This window comes from Bos indicus, chromosome 24 (genome assembly GCF_029378745.1).
Source record: "Bos indicus isolate NIAB-ARS_2022 breed Sahiwal x Tharparkar chromosome 24, NIAB-ARS_B.indTharparkar_mat_pri_1.0, whole genome shotgun sequence".
Taxonomy (NCBI): domain Eukaryota; kingdom Metazoa; phylum Chordata; class Mammalia; order Artiodactyla; family Bovidae; genus Bos; species Bos indicus.
In genome coordinates this window covers 21993008-22004127 of record NC_091783.1, presented here as the reverse complement: position 1 = coordinate 22004127, position 11120 = coordinate 21993008, and the positions used below count along the sequence as shown (strand labels likewise).

The following is an 11120-nucleotide window of genomic DNA, read 5'->3' as shown; positions in this document are numbered from 1 at the left end:
GTAAGATTTACTTTAGTAATAAAGAATTCAGCAGCTGCTGCTGTATTAGGGGTTGTATAATGACTTTTCAAAAAAGCCTTTGTTTTTTTTAAATGAACTTTTTCTTTTAGAACAGTCTTAGATTCACATAAAAAATGCAAAGATTGTACATGGAGTTCCCACACAGCCACACCCTGTTTCCCTGATTGTTAACTTTGTATGTTATACCTTTATATATTTGCTAGAATTAATGAACCTATATTGATGAATTATTATAAACTAAACCCCATATTCACAAGGCTTCCCTGGTGGCTCAGACGGTAAAGCGTCTGCCTACAATGCAGGAGACCCAGGTTTGATCCCTGGGTTGGGAATATTCTCTGGAGAAGGAAATGGCAACCCACTCCAGTACTCTTGCCTGGAAAATCCCGTGGATGGAGGAGCCTGGTAGGCTACGGTCTATGGGGTCAAAAAGAGTCAGACACAACTGAATGACTTCACTTTCACTTTCACTTTCAAACCCCATATAAGAGCCAACCCATTGGAAAAGACCGGGATGCTGGGCAAGACTGAAAGCAAAAGGAGAGGAAGGCGACAGAGGATGAGATGGTTAGATGGCATCATCAGCTCAATGGACATGAATTTGAACAAACTTAAGAGAGATAGTGAAGGACAGGGAAGCCTTGTGTGCTGCAGTCCATGGGGTTGCAAAGAGTCAGACACGACTTAGTGACTGAACAGAAAAACCTTATTCAGGTTTCCCTAATTTTTTGCTTAATGTCCTTTTCTGCTCCAGGATCCCATTTAGGACACCATGTTACATTTCATCCTCATGTCTCCTTTGGCTCCTCCTGACTGTGACAATTTCTCAGACTTCCTTTGTTTTTAATGACCTTGACAGTTTTGAGGAATGCTGGGTAAGTTATTTTGGAGACTGTTGCTCAGTTGGGATTTGTCTGAGGTTTTGCTCATAATTAGACTGAACTTATTGGGTTTTGGAAGGAAGATGACAGAGGTGAAGTGTTATTCTCATCACGTACATCAAGATGCACACTACCAACATGACTTACTACCATGGGTGTTAACATGATGATGTTTTCTTTTACTGGGGAAGCAGGGAACTTGCTGAAGGATGGGCCAGAACTCGAAACTCCAGGCATTTGTAGGAGAGGTTGAAGGGGAAGGGGCCTGAGTGTCAGAGTTCATGACAGAAGGAAAAAAACAGAGAAACCTGACAAAGCAGGGACCTATGGGTGGTTTACATGCATGCATGCTAAGTCGCTACAGTCGTGTCCAACTCTTTGTGACCCTATGGACAGTAGCCCTCCAGGCTCCTATGTCCATGGGATTCTCCAGGCAAGAATACTGGAGTGGGTTGCCATGCCCTCCTCCAGGGGATCTTCCTGACCCAGAGATCGAACCTGTGTCTCTTTTGTCTCCTGCACTGGCAGGTGGGTTCTTTACCACTAGCACCACCTGGGAAGCCCCCCTAAGTGGTTTAAACTGCCTACTAATGAGAGCGCTTCCTAGGGAGAAGAAGTTGCACCCTGTGCCTGGTCTCACCAGCGGTCTGGTGAGTGGATGCCCAAGAAGGATTTTGATCATGCTGCAAAGAAGCCCCGGAATCCTCTGTGTGGAGTTGGAGGGTAGACAGGGAAGGAGAGGTGGTTCAGGTGGGAGTAATTTACGAACAAGGGTATTTGCTTAGCAGGCAGAGGCCATGTTTAAAATGGGAGCCCACTAAAGGGAGTAAATTAAGGCACAAGCATTACAAAGATGTGGCACAAACCTGGCTGGTAGGAGAAACAGGCCTGAGATTTGAATCCAAGGGTTAGAAGGCGCAGAGCAGGGGGACATCTGAGGGCAGGCTAAAAGGGTCTAGGGCAGCTCAGGGGCTGCAGGGCTGGAAGGTGGAGCCAGCGAGTCTGTAAGGAAGCTGTGGGCATGGCATACCAGGCCTCAACCACGCTTTCCTCCCTTTGTCCGCTGCAGCTGGGTGATGGATGTTTCCATCACCCTCCAGGACTCTGCCTGGCAGGCCAGCCAGAATTCTCCTGGGCCCTGGGCTTGTGCCTGTGCTCCCGATTGGAAGGTCCCCCAGGCTGCTCCAGGATGTCCCCTACGTGCCCCATCCTGTCCTCCTTATCACAGCTGCAGGCGGCCTGAGCGGCATTCCTCTTGCCTGAGTCACGGCCCCAGGCCCCTGGCTGCCTTTCCTTCAGCTTGGCCTAGGGGACAGCCCCCGTCCATCCCACCTTGTTGCTTGTCCCTTTACTTGTCAAGAATACTGCAGATGTATTCTTACTGCCTATATGGAATGGCAGTTATTAGCCAAAGCAAATCTCCCATACTTAAGGTAGTCCTTTTCCCTTCTGCCTCCTTCTCAAGATCTAGCCTATCCCATCCCTATTGGGCCCCACCCCTGATCATAGCATTATCTGTATTGTTGTTAATAACCTAGGTTTCCTTGACTGTTACAGCGCCATTTGATCAGAAGTCTGTTTTTAGGTTTGGTTGGTGCACGCTATCCACCCGCTGTCAACTTCTGAATTTCTGAGGTGAGAGATCCCATACAGGCCATCAGTGTATGTGAACTCAGCTGTGTCCGACTCTTGTGACCCCATGGACTGTAGCCTACCAGGCTCCTCTGTCCGTGGGATTTTCCTGGCAAGAATACTGAAGTGAGTTGTCATTTCCTACTCCAGGGGATCTTCCTGACCCAGGGATCAAACCCGTATCTCTTGCGTCTCCTGCATTGGCAGGTGGATTCTTTACCACTGAGCCATCAGAGAAGTCCTCTGATCTTCTCCTCCTTGCTTATTGATGTCTTATCTCCCTGACCACCTTGAACCCTCCTACAGCAAGGGCCTTCCATTCCCCACGGGAGCGGATGAATGAATGAAAAGGGAACAAGCACGATGTTGCCTAATGTGTAAACCAAGTGATTTTGAATTTGTTGAATTAACTGGAAAATTTGAGATCAGCTGGATCTTATTTTTCTAGATAATTGGCAGACCCCCGGAATCCTGCCATATTGAATTTCAAGTTGAAAATATCTCTAATACCCCCTAATTTGGCGCTAAATTTTGTGCTAATTACTAGATTGTAGATAAGCAACAAGGTATTATGGTGGTTTTAGAAAATGTATGGAAGGAAAACTTAAAATTGAAAGCATTCTCTCCATGGCCATTGATGTTTTTACCCAGAAATGACAGTGAGACTGCCTATTATCACCACAGCACAGCTGATGTCAGGGCCTATTTATTCTGAGCATAACCTTCTCATGTTTGAGAATTATTCTATAAACACTGAATGCCCATTATGTATCAGGCAAGATGAGTAGGAATTTCTAGTCATTTTTCCCTAAAAGGAAATATTTCCTAGTGTATTTATTTCTTCAGTCCCCATGGTTTAGTCAATAGATGTTTACCAAGCTCTACCATGTGTCAGATGCTCTCAGTGTCAGCCTTCATGCCCTGAAAGGGCTCAGCCTATGGGCTGCCAGGACTCCAAGGGGCACTTGTGGGGGTGGGGGCAGGGAAGGCACAAGGAAGGTTTCTGGTGGAGGTAACTGCTAAGCTGAGTGCAGAGGGATAAGGGAACTCTCTAAGCCATAGGGTAGGACTTCCCAACCTCCAGGATCTTACATCTGAAGATCTGAGGTGGAGCTGATGCAATAATAATAGAAATCAAATGGACAATAAGTGTTATATGCTTGAATCATCCTGAAACCATCTCCAACCCTGGTGCCTGGAAAAACTGGCACAGTCCCTGGTCCCCAAACTACTGGGGACCACTGCCATAGGGGGCAAGAAATGAGCTCCCCATGTTGTGGGAAATAAAGTGTGGTGTTGGACTCCACTTTTTTGAAAGGAGACACTAGGCCGGAAATTCAAGTGAGAATTAAGAAGCACTCTTTCATATCTGGGTCACAGCTCTGAGGAGAAGCCAGGATGCCAGTCTCCATCCCTCCATCAGGCTCTGCTCCTTGAGAAGGGGTGAGGCTTGGTGAGTGGCGATTCCAGAGAAGCCAGGGCACATCCTCCCAGACCCCTTTCTTCTTCCCAACAGCCCCACGACCAGCTCAGACCATGACTCCCACGCAGCCCTGGGCAGATAGCCCAATGTCCCTGGGCCTCAGTTTCCATCACAATTAAAATGGAAGCAGTGATGCTCTCCGATTAGGAGCTGTTTCTGGGTTCTTCTTCCAACTCTCATAAAATGCAAACCATGCTAGGCACCTAAATGAGTTCATGCTGGTCTCAGCATTGTGCATATGGTGACAGGAAGCCTCTGCCCACGGTGAGGGGTGTGTAGACAGAATGGGGTTGGGCCCTTCCTTACAGAAAGGACCTGAGCCTAGGACGGGAGGTGAAAGGAAACAGTGCCAGCCTTGGAGCTCTGTTGCTGGCCCTACCAGTCCCTGTTGACTCTGATTTATAAGACAGAACAGAAGCTATAGTTTCTGGAATAATCCTGGGTCACAGACTTTTCAGAAAAGGAAGGCACCTCACCTCTCATCACTCCTACCCACCCACCCTTGATTTAATCAAGATGAACTGTTCTTTTTCATGAGATTCAGTGACTGAGACAGGAACAAAACAACAGTTTAAATAAATACCCTATCCGGCGAAGCCATAGAGCATTTTCAGCCTAGCTGGTGGTTTTCACTCAATCACTTATGAAGCATATGAGTCTCAGAAGCCTCACTGCCCGGTGTGGTGATGCCGGTGGAGGGTAGTTTAGAAGGCATGTGTTCACCCAGTCTCCTTTAGAGAAAGTGTGTTGGTCAGAGTTCTCCAGAGACACAGAGCCAGTGGGATATGTGTATATACATGTAGAGAGAGATTGATTTTAAGGAATTGACTCATATGATTGGGCTTCCCTGGTGGCTCAGCTGGTCAAGAATCCGCCTGCAATGCGGGAGACCTGGGTTCAATCCCTGGGCTTGGAAGATCCCCTGGAGAAGGGAACGGTTACCTATTCCAGTATTCTGGCCTGGCGAATTCCATGGACTGTATAGTCCATAGGGTCGCAAAGAGTTGGACACGACTGAGCGACTTTCACTTTCACATGATTGTGGGGCTGGCCATTCTGCAATTTTTTTTTTTTTCATTCTGCTATTTGAAGGGCAGGCCCGCAGGCTGGAGACCCAGGGAAGAGCTGAGCTTGCAACTTGACTCCAAAGGCAGCCTGGAGGCAGAATTCTCTCTTCCATGATTGCTTTCTTTTTCTCTTAAGGCCTTCAACTGATTGGATGAATCCCACCATATTATGAAGAGTAAAGTGCTTTATCCAATGTTCACTGGTTTAAATGCTAATCTCGTCTGAAAAATATCCTCACAGGGACATCTAGACTGCTGTTTGACTAAATATCTGGGCGCTGTGCTTGAGAGCGTTGCAGGTGGCTCAGTGCTAAAGAATCTGCCCACCAATTCAGGAGATACAGGAGACATGGGTTCGCTCCCTGGGTTGGGAAGATCCCCTGGAGGAGGAAATGGCAACCCATGCCAGTATTCTTGCCTGGAAAATTCCATGGACGGAGGAGCCTGGCAGGGCTACACGCCATGGGGTCGCAAAGAGTTAGATACGACTGAGCGTGCACACACAGACACACCCATGGCTGAGGCATGTTACACAGAGAGCTAACCACCACAGAACAGTCCTGGCCTGGTCATTTTGGCGTTCTGGTGGTACACCCAGGCAGTCTCTGTGCTCCGTTTCATCCTCCTCAGGTAGCTCCAGGCCAATCTTTTCCTGCCAGAGGACGCAGGGCTAAAAGGACTCTGCATGTGGATAGAGGAGCCTGGCTCACTGCCCCCGCTGACTCCCAGTAGCTGAGCAGTTTCTTGTCTTGGATTTCAGATTCCTCGGTGTAAAGTGGGCATGCTTCTCTACTGGCCTCACAGGATTGTCATGGGCATTAAATGGAAATAACATTTGCACTCTGTTAGGTACAGTCTTTGTGTTGTGAGAAAGAGCCAGCGTTCCCCGCCTTGGAGTAGAGGGTGGGGGCAGAGAGGGTCCTGCGTCATCCAGGTGGTGAGGGGGGCTTTCCTTGTGGACCAAGGCAGCCTGGGAAGGAGCGCCCAACCTCCAGGACGAACCTGAGTTCTGCGGGAAAGTGAATTCTCCCCACCCAGAGCTCCTAAATTGAGGTGTTTTTTTTTTGCTCTTTTAAAATTACTTTGTGTTCTCTCCAAAAATTCCTAAATTTCCTAACTTCCTCTCCTTCATCACTCCTTCCCCCAAATCCACTCCCTTCTCCAAAGGAGGCAGCTGTTAACTTGTTGGCATAAATCATTTCACACTTTCTCATTTATTTATTTATTTATTTGCTGTTGTTACTATAAAAATGGAGTTTGGGGACTTCCCTGGTGGTCCAGTGGCTAAGACTTGCTCCCAGGGCACGGGGCCTGGGTTCCATTCCTCGTCAGGGAACTGGATCCCGCATACTGAAAATAAGAGTTCACTTGTAGCAGCTAAAGCTCCTGCATGCCACAACTAAGACCCAGCACAGCCAAAAATAAATCATTTTTTTTAATGGGGTTTGTCTATGGCTTTGTGATTTTTAAAATTCACTTAGCAATATACCATGCATGGTTTCTCATATCTGACTCTTTGTATGTGTACATACTCAGTGGTAACTGCCTCTTTGCCACCCCATGGACTATAGCCCACCAGGCTCCTCTGTCCATGGGATTCTCCAGGCAAGAATACTGGCATGGGTTGCCATGCCCTTCTTCAGGGGATCTTCCTGACCCAGGGACTGAACTCACGTCTCCTGCATTGCAGGCACATGCTTTACTGCTGAGATACTGGGGAAGCCCATGTGTAGTGGGTTCCCCACCCTCTTCTCATTACATTAGAGAAAAAAGATAAAAAAGGGGGGAGGAAGTAAATTAAATAAAAAGGATTTTTACAAAATAAAGGATGAACCTCGCTGTAGACCCAAGACATCAGATTTCTGAGAGTGTCCGGAGTGTTCTCTGCAGAGGGCCCTGGCTGGGCAGTTCTACTGCCAAGGCTGCCTTTGCCCCCCAGACCCACTGTGCACCCCCCAGTCCCCACGGACACCTTCCTTCCCTGGAGTCCCGCCTTGCCCTCCTTCTCTGACCCTGTACCCACATTTGCCACTGAGGCCAAGGCACAGGTTGGCCGCCTGCCACTCCATAAGCCTAGAAAGAACAGCATCAAATTTCAGACAGAATGGTAACGAGTGGGCACAAATATTAATACTTAGGTTGTTGTCTCTTTAACAGAAACTTCCAGGGGGGCAAGCAAAGCATTGGGGGGAATTTTGCTAGTGGGAGCTTTGGGGACACATTTTCAAGGTCTGGTGTTGAAAACACCAGAAGCTCTCTTATCTTTATCTCTCGCTAGCAGTTTCCTCCCCGGTTGTTATTAGGGGAGATATCAGTCACCAAGGCCTCAGCTGGATCCCATAAAAAAAAAGCCCCTGCAATATTCTACATTGCAAAAGCCCAGGCTGTGCCCTCCGAGTTCACTGGGAAGACCCAAGACTCTGAGGTCCGGGGCCAGTGGCGCTGACTCATCTTCCTGGCCCCAGCGGAGGAAAGCGGCATGTTTGGGGCACAGTGTGTGCCTGTCAGCCATCAGTATCCTGTTGGCCAGGAAAACGCTGCCTCTTCCCAGGAAGGCCTTTGTCTGCAGCTGGAACAGAATCACCAGTGGACAGAGGCCACCGAGTCATGGAAGAAAACCGGGCTGAATCCAGGGCTCCGTGTCTGTAGTGGGAAGAGGGATGCCTGTAGTTTCCCACCAAATCCTAAAACAAGTAGGCAACTTGGCCCTTCTTTTTTTTTCTTTAATTGGCTGCACCACATGACATGTGTAACCTTAGTTCCCTGACCAGGGATCGAACCCAATCCCCCTACATTGGAAGGCAGATTCTTAACCACTGGAAGGAATGAAGTTCCTGAAGGATTGCCAGGGAAGTCCCCCTTTTTTTGTTTTTAAGGGTTTCCTGGTCCAGTATTACAACACACTTATTTACTTAGTTACTTACACCTTCCCTTGCTCCATTAAAAAGCTAAACCAGCTTATAAAAACACACAGAATAAAGGATAGAAGAAGTGACCAAGATAGGCAATGAAGAGAACAAGGAAAAGAGTGATGGAGGTAATAATAGGATGAAGACACAGGAATGAATTTCAGATGAGGCCGTTCAGTTACTGCAAGCGGGCTGCAAATTTGGGTCCAAGAGTCCCAGCAGCCAAAGAAAAGAGACAAAATAATCAGGCACAGAGTGTACACATCAACAAGTCAGGAAAAGATCCACCTTTTGAATGCAGAGACCAGTGAGAGGTGAGGACCACATTCACGCTATCTGGGCATGTGGGCCAGGGGCTGAGTTAAATGCTCTTTTTAAAAAAAAAATTATTTTTTTATTTGGCTGTGCTGGGTGTGAGTTGTGGCGCTTGGGACCCTCGATCTTTGTTGCAGCATGCAGGCTCTTCAGGTGTGGCATCTGACATCTAGTTCCCTGAACAGGGTTTGAACCCAGGCCCCCTTGCCTTGGGATCATGGAGTCTTAGCCAGTGGACCACTAGGGAAATCCCTGAGTTAAATGCTTGTCTGACATTTTCTCATTTGATCTGGTAACCGTGTCGGGTGAATGACAATGATAACGAAACTGAGAATTTGAGAATAAGTTAGTAATTTGCCCAAGACCAGAGAGTTAGTCAACTGTAGAAATGAGATTCAAACCCAGACTATGAGGCTCCATGTTTGGGTGCCAAACTAGAAAGCTCACCCCCCAAGGCAGTGGGGGGCCCTTTGGGTATTTCTGCAGCAGATGCAATAGAGATTTTGGTAGGACTGTGTCTCCTCACCTCTTTCAGTACAATTCCTAAATATAGGCACAAAGGCATAAATGCCATTAAAATTCTGTGGAAGCAGTGCCTTCAACTAAAACAGTTTGTTCAGGTGCTTAGTTCTCTGATGATTTAATTCCCATCTCTGTATAGATGTACAAACATTGCAGAGCCTACCAGAAAGTATATCAACAGTTATTTTCTCAAACCACAGTCATTTTAACATATCCCAAACCCACTCTAGTATATTTTATTTATTCCCTGGAAGAAATTAGAAGCTGATGTCTTCAGTTTCTCCACTCCCACGCCTGCCCCTACATGGGAAATACTCTCACAGCCTTCCAGGCTAACAGAACCCACAACGAAGACCTCTATTAACAACTTCTTGAGGACAGCTTCCTCTGACTTGTGATTCTTTTCTTACAACCCATCCTTTGTGAGATGCTTTGAGAACTGGGTATTCCCTCTATTCAAGACCATACAACATTTAGCAGAGTTTCTCAAACTTTCAGTTTGCATAAGCCCCTTTATGCTCATGCAGACCACCAATTTAGGTAAAAAAAAAATCATCACAATTTTTAGTAATAAAAATGTCATTCTTAAAAAAACCTTTTCATTATAAAGAAATTCAAACACCTATGAAAGCTGAATAGTATAATGAACCTCTGTGTACCTACCACTCAGCTTCAACAGTTACTGACTCCTGGCCAATCTTCTTTCAACACTATTCCCATCCCCTTCCTGTCTCCTGAATTATCCTGAAGCAAATCCCAGATAGCACATCATTCCATCCATAAATATTTCAGCATGTGTTTCTAAAAGATATGAATCCTTTCTTTTAACATTACAAGACCATAATCACAACTCAAAATATTCATAAGAGTTCCTAAAAACTATTCAGTATCAAATTTCCAATTGTCTCAAAAAACCTTTTTGTTGTTGTTTGAACCAGAATCCAAATAAGGCCTGGACATTCCTATCAGATAAGACATTATTTTAAATATTACTAATCGTTTCTTACACTTGTAAGAGGACAACATTTTCAGTCCCTCCCCAGGGTATCTGTCCTCTTTGTTCTGGTTTCTTTACCCTGTACTCCCCCAGTTTATTTCCTTCCTTTTTAGCTTTGCTAAGACCCCCAATTCACAGTTATAGGTTGCTGGGTACAGCATCTGGTGCTGATGTTGCTTTCTGATGGCCCTGGATTCAGAAGGCACAGATATCTCACTGATAGTACTTTTGGCCCAATTACAAACCACATTCAAAATCCAGAATGACGCATGCTTTTACCTGGGAGATGGGTACCCCTCATCCACACAGACTGCCCTCAGCTCTGGAAAGCATCTGCCCAACATTCCAGGTCATTCTAAACTGTGTCCACTAATAGATGACTTTCTTCTCTCAAAGACAAGTGTCAGATACCAGGAAGAGTCAAACTTAGAGCAGACTGGACCTCAGGCTGGTTTTATGAAAACAACCTGGTTTCTCAGCTACCTGTTTTCTCTTTTAAAGGACTGAGTTCATCCTTTGGACACTACAGGCCAGCGCCAGAACTGACAAGGTATCTCAGACTGATCACCAATGGATGTGCCGCGACGCACAAAGTCCCGTGTCATCCAAAGATGTGGAAAGGCCCTCCGCGGGCAGAGAGGTGGGGTCAGATTGTTGGAAAAAGCAGTTAAAAGGACACCAAGAACGTCCAGGCAAGAGGCGAGGTTGGGTAGGAACGGGGCTGATAGTCGAGAAAGTAGTGTGAGAAAAGGATCAGAGATTGGGTCCAAAGTGAACATGAGGAATAAATATAGAAGAGGGAGGAATCTTCAGTGACATTCAAGTTTCTGACTCCAGGGCTGGTTGTTGTTCAGTGGCTCAGTCATGTCCAACTCTTTGCGATCCATGAATCGCAGCACTCCAGGCTTCCCTGTCCATCACCAACTCCCGGAGCTTGCTCAAACTCATGTCCATCGAATTAGTGATGCCATCCAACCATCTCATCCTCTGTTGTCCCCTTCTCCTCCCGCCTTCAATCTTTTCCAGCATCAGGGTCTTTTCCAATGAGTCAGCTCTTTGCATCAGGTGGCCAAAGTATTGAAGCTTCAGCTTCAGCATCAGGCCTTCCAAAGAATATTAAGGATTGATTTCCTTGAAGATTGACTGGGAATCATGAACAGACACACCCACATACATAAGAACCCCCTTCCAAACTGTTCATGGGCCTGGGGTATACAGAGACGGCTGATCTGTGAATCAGAAAACATATCTCATGGGAAATACTCTCTTTATAGTTGCCACAAAAGTCTCATC

General features: G+C 46.6%; 1 non-coding gene across 1 annotated transcript; it reads left to right on the top strand.

Moving 5' to 3' along the window:
* Nucleotides 1-281: 281 nt before the first annotated feature.
* On the top strand, nucleotides 282-353 carry TRNAC-ACA (transfer RNA cysteine (anticodon ACA)). The gene has a single exon. It is a non-coding gene; the product is annotated as a tRNA-Cys (tRNA).
* The last annotated feature ends 10767 nt before the right edge of the window (nucleotides 354-11120 follow it).